Here is a 6,041-nt window from a genome sequence, read left to right on the forward strand (position 1 = left end):
GAATTGGATGGAGATAGGAATTGTGTTTGAAAAAGCAGATGGGTGCAGGGGGAGGGTGGTGGTGGAGGTGATGGGTGCAGGAGGGGAGACCCGGAGAGCCCGGGCAGGGAGAGGGGTGACTGCTCTGGAGCTGCCCAAGGCACTGGGGGAGTCACTAATTATCAGGATTTATCCTGACAGGAGCTGAAGGTGGCATTTTCAGGCCTCTCACGAGGTTCTTGTTCCTCCCAACCACAGTGTCTACAAGAGACAGGTTTCCTCTGGGGCTCAAAAAGAAGGAAAAAAAAAAAATCCCTGTTTGCTGGAGTTGCTCAAACAGAGAGGTTGGCCCAGGAGCAGGAGGCTGGGTGGGAAGGGATGGGAAGGGCCAAGATCCACCCGGGACCTTCAGCTGCAAAACCCAAAGGTTCCTGCACCCGGGGTGTGCCTGGACACGGGGACATCCGTGTTCCTTCCTGGGAACAGGGGTTTGGTGCCTGGTTTTCATCCCTCCAGTGCTGTGCTCCAGGTATCCACTAGCTGGGGAGAAGGTGGCATCAGGGGCAGAACCTCTTGGTTGTCTCTTTGTCCACCAAACCCAGAGGCGGGAGGTTGGGGGTCTCTGGATGGTCACGGGGATGCTCCCAGTTTGGGCAACTGGACTTAAATCTTATCCAGCCCGTTACTTAACTGGTGTGACCATGCTGTTCACTTGTTTCTCAAGTCACATGAAGTTATCTACAGCCTCTCACAAGCTCTCCAGCAGCTCTGATTTTCAGAGAGGGGATTTTGTTTGTTTGTTTTGTGCTTTTTTCAGAGAGGTTTTTGGTTATCAGAGGGTGCTGTGTTCTAATACTGCCCAAGGATAAAAAGAAGGCAAAGTCCAGATGGGTTCCCAGAGGAAGCATGAAACATGAACTTAGTGTGGAGGCATGAGAGCAGAACCAGGGGGGCTCTGCTTGGAGGGGAACCCCCACAGCCCCTCAGGCTGTCCCCACAGCAGGTGACTCGGGTCAGCACCTCTCCTGCTGAAGGCACTTAAATCCCTTAAATCCCCCTCAGCCAATTCCTGGTGCCCTCAGGCCCTTCCATTTGCTTTTCAGGTGTTTTCTATAGTGGTTCCTCATGTGCCCCAATTTGAGCAGCTCTGGACCTCAGCTGGGCTCCAGAAACTCTCTAATAGGGTCCTGCAAAGGGCTGGAGCTGTTAGTTGGGCTCAAGAGGAGGAAGCAGGCACCAAACTGCCCTGTGAGGCTGCTTGGGAGTGCTTTTTCCTTTGGGAGCAGTGCTGGCAGGATGGGTGCCAGCCCTGGGAAAGCAGTGGGTGCTGTGCTCAGTGATGGTGCTGAGCCATGAACCCTCCCAGTGGATCTGCTGCTGGAGATGATGGTCCTGAGGGCCTGGGGGGAGATGCAGCTTCAGCCACTCCTTGAGACTGCAGGAGGTAAGAGCAGGAGTGGGGCTCTGCTGGGGGGTCATGGAAGAGGCAGCTGCTGGGGCTTGGCCACCAAATGAAAGCACCTAAATAAATAAATAACCAAAGAAAAACCCACTTGAGTGGGCTGGAGAAGGGGGCAGGAAGGCTTGGAGGTGCTTTGAGATGGAAGGTGGGGTTGAAATGGATGGAGGGTGAGGTCTTGGTTTTCAGCATCATCTCTTCTGGGTGTGAGCTGGGAGTTCCCTTTGAGTTTCTCTGGTTTAATAGATGACACACACAGGGTTTTGCACTCCTGAGTATCAAAAAAAAAAAGAAAAAAATCTTTTTGAAGTATGTGCCATGGTCTAGCAACCGCAATGGTGGTAAAAGGGTTGGACTCGATGATCTCTGAGGTCCCTTCCAACCCAGCCAATTCTGTGATTCTATGTACATCCAAAAATCATGTTCTGTAATTGTATTCCTGAACAATTTCAGAGCCCCTGAAGCTTCTGCATCTTCCTGGGGAACAGGAGCACTCAGGACTCTTGAAAATCAAGGCCACTTGTTGCTGGGGATCTAAAAAACGTTTGTGAGGGTCTCATGGTTCACACCAACATTTGAACACTTGAGACTCAGAATCCTGAAGACAAACTCTTTGGTTGCCCTTCCTTGGCTCTAGGAATGCAGGTCCAGGACATTTTCTCCCTAGCAGGGAGCTGGAGGATGGTTTTTGGGCATTTGGCAGTCTGGATGCTCTGGATGCACTCAAATCAGAGAGTCCTGATGTTGGCAAGTTCTTCGTTTATTTTTTATGGGATCAAACAGGTTGGGTTTTTGTGGGTTTCTGGGTTTTGTGACTGGAAAGTTAGTGTGATGCCACCACAGAAAAAAACCTGATGAAAATCTTGTAGTTAGAAGTTGAAGAAATTATTAATGATTATAATTTTCCACATTTTTTTTTGCCTGGAGGATTCCTTTGTTCTCTTCTTTTTGTCTAAAATCTGCGTTAAGTAAGAGCTTTCAATTTAGTTTTCATTAGCAGCCCCCTTGCTGTGGCAGAGCAGGAGTTTTTGGGCTGGGCTGCAGAAGGTGGATTTCTGTGGATTTACTTCTTAGATGCTCTGAGCCAGATGGGTTTTCCCTGGCAGCTTCTTTCTCTCCTGCTCTGCCCACTTTGGGTCCTGGGCTGGGTGCTGTGTGATGGTGCCTCTGAGGTCTGCTCTGGAAACTGAGGGAGATCAAGGTCAGATGATGTTTCCTCCACCCAAAGCTCTGTTGACTGAGCTTTAATTGCTTTGGGGTGAAGGGCTGGGGAGAGCAGTGTCTTCTGCCCTTTGAAGGAAGCAAAAGTTCCTTTCCTTTCTTTCATCCCTACTGGGAGAGATGCACGTTTCAGGGAGAGGGTCAGGCACAGAAGATGCTGCTGGTGCCACGTGCCATGGATCAGGGTCTTGCTTCTGTTCCTCCCCCCCAAACATCTCATCACATCCATCTCATCTCCATGGGGAAACAACAGGAGAAGTGCCCTGGGGAAGTCCCAGGTTGCATTTGATGATCTGCCTTTTCCAAGGCTTCCTCTCCCTCTAGTCTCGGGCTCTTCCCACCACCCTCCTCTCCATCCCTCAGCCTTTTTGCCTCTGATTTGATCTTGGCTCCAAAACGTCTCAGGGTTCCCCCACACCTTGTTTTTTGCAGCTCCTGGAGACCATTTGGTCACTTCTGCCCCCGCCAGCCCAGAGGAAGATCTCTCTGTCAGGAGATCCCTCGATGTGTTTGTGTTCACAAGCTTGTGAGCATTTGGCTTCTTGGAATATTTTTGCTTTCTCTTGAGGAAAATCACTGCTGTTTCTCACACCACTTCAGATCCTCCAAGCCTACTTGTGAACAAGTTGAGCATCAGTGCAGAGGCGCCAGACACCAGGGAGACCCATCCTGGGTGAGTCTGCACGAGGAGCTGGCACTGCGTTGGTGGTGTGAGGAAGCCAGAGAGAGAACCTCCTTTATATAAACTAAGTTGGGGCTTTTTTTGCATAAAAGACACTTTAATTTGTACCAAAGAGAGCCTAGCACACCCTCGGGACTGGTAAAAATAATAATAGCTCAAGTGGTAGAAGACTGTGAATTCGAAACAGAAGGTTATGAGATTCTTAGATGTATTACCAGGACGTCAGCTTTGTATATCAATAAATGTAATTTAGATGTACAAAGGAGATAGCAGAGGTTTCACCAAAGAGCTGTCAAGTCTTACCTCTTCAGATCTCTCTGAAAAAAAGCAGATGTCTTCATCTGATTGGTCCCGAGCAACTGGCCCTCGCATCCACAAGTATGTGAACTTCAGACCACAAATGAATTACCCCTTTTAAAAATGACACAGGTTGCTGGTTTTCCATCATTTCTTCCGAGCTGAAACCCACACGTGTAGGTTGGCTGCTCCAGCCTAAAAACCTGGTGTTCCTCAGAGCTCCTGGAGCCACAACTGCTGGACCTGAAGGCAAATGGTGCTTATTAAAGGTGTGCCTGCTGGCTGCTTGGAACAAGCCTAAGAAGCTGTTTAAATTGTACTCTTTGTGTTATTCCAGGCCATGACAAATGGCTCTTTGCCCCTTTCCAACCCCTCCCACCCATGCTCAGCCCCTCTGTTTTCTCCAGCCTGGGCTCAGGGAGGAAATTGCAGCTTTAATGCAGTGTTAGGATGAGGATATTGTGCCCCAGCCCTGTGATCTTTCTCCTCACTTAAATCTGTGACTGCTGGGCTGCAGCTAAAAGCAAACACTGGGGCTTTCCTTCCCCTGGTTATTGCTGCCATGGGATATCCACAGGCTGGAGGCTGTGGATGGCTCTGTCACCCAGGAACTCAGCCCCTGCTCTGGGGGTCCCGTAGGTTGTGAGGCCAGGGTGGTACTTGAGCTCTTGTCCTGCTCTGAAGTTGGGCTTCTGTCATTTAGAAGTAACCCACAGAGTCAGTGCAGTGTTTTGTGCCCAGGCTCAGCTCTGCAGAGCAGGTTGTCACCCTGGTTCTGTTCCTGTAACTCCAACCAAAAGGAGAAACCAGATGGGAGATGTCCTGGAAACGCCCTGCCTTGGCTTTCTCTGTGGGTTTCAGCCTCTTTGGCTTCTGCTTCTCTTTGAGAGATTTACATTCTGTGGCTAATAATTTAATCAGGGATGCATCTCCAAAGAGGTAATTTGTGCCGTGCATTACCAGAGACAAAGATCAAATGACCAAAATCATTTGCAGATGGAGCGGGGCCACGGGCGGAGGGAAGCGTGCAGGGAGCCCCGGCTGCTCCTGCTCTGAGCTCGGGGGCTGCTTGGATGAGGTGGGAAGGGGCATGTTCTGGGGGTCTCCTACCCAGCCAGAAGGCTCCCAGAGCACCAAACCCAGAGCTCTGCTCCCTGCTGGAGCAGCCCGGCAAGCTCCGGGGCTTGGGGAAACCTCTGGCAGGAGGCAAAGGGAGGAGCACCTTCTGCTGGGTGCTCTGGTGGAGCCTCCTTCTCCTCCTCCTCCTTTTCCCCCCTCTTTTCCCCGTGGGCTGTTGGTTGCAGAGTTTTCTGGATGCAAGCACGGGGCAAAGCAGGCTCTGGGGCTTTCTGCACGGGTGTCTTTCATATATCACGTATATCCCCGGAGGCACCCAGCATCTCCTCTTTCACTGGCACCAGCAGAGCCTGGGACTGTCACCCCAGCACAATAACTTGGAAGAGTCCTCAGCTGCCCGCCTGCCCCAGCAACCTGGGCTGGGTTGGGGGGGGGATCTGGGGGGTCGGGGGTGAGGAGGTGGTGGGTCTGGGGCTGGTTGTATAACGTGGTGTGGAATATCATTGTTGCAGCCAGATGAGTAAGAGCCCAGCTGAGGCTGGGTCACCAACTGCACTGCCATGTGTCCGAGGGAGGGGGAGGCTGGGAGACGGTTGCACAGTTGAAAAATAAAGACAATAAGCCTATAAAAGTTTAAGAACTGAATAGATTCCGAGCATTTGGTTTTCATTATCGCCAAATAACATATAAATAAACATACAACAGAACCAAGAGCAACATCTTAGTTACCCTCTCTAGAAGAAGCTGTGTTTAGGCTGAACGTAGCCTCCTCTGGCCAAGCCTCCTCCTCCTCCTCAGCACTGAAATGAGCTCTCAGAGCTGGCTGAGCCTCCATCTTCCCTGAGAAGAGGCAGAGGCTTGGCTGTGCAGGGAACTTAGATGTCAACGTGCTGCTGATTCTTAGAAGTCAGTGGTACAGGGGAAAGAACATGTGAAAATAAGCACAGCAAGACTGCAGATGGGTTTGTTTGGGTTTTGGTTGGTTTTGTTTTTGTGTTGTTTTTTTTTTTTAATGCCTCTGTAAAAAAGGCCACAAGCATGTGTAACTTTTATTTTTTATTATTATTGCTTGTTGAGTCTTCTTAGTGCATCTCAAAATTATCTGTTAATACATGGTGGTAAGTTTTGCTTTCCTTTTTTTTCTTTTTTTCTTGTGTTTAATAATGCCAAAGGGCCCCTGGAGTGATGCTGTGCACACTGTGCTCTGCAAACACTGCCGAGGAGGAAAAGCATCATTCAGGCTTCAAATGCAGGGTCTGCTGAGCTGGCAGTGAGGGATGGAGGGTTTGCTGCTCATCCCGGGTCTCAGGAGTTCTGCTGAAGGCT

Source organism: Calypte anna, chromosome 4 (assembly GCF_003957555.1).
Source record: "Calypte anna isolate BGI_N300 chromosome 4, bCalAnn1_v1.p, whole genome shotgun sequence".
Taxonomy (NCBI): Eukaryota; Metazoa; Chordata; class Aves; order Apodiformes; family Trochilidae; genus Calypte; species Calypte anna.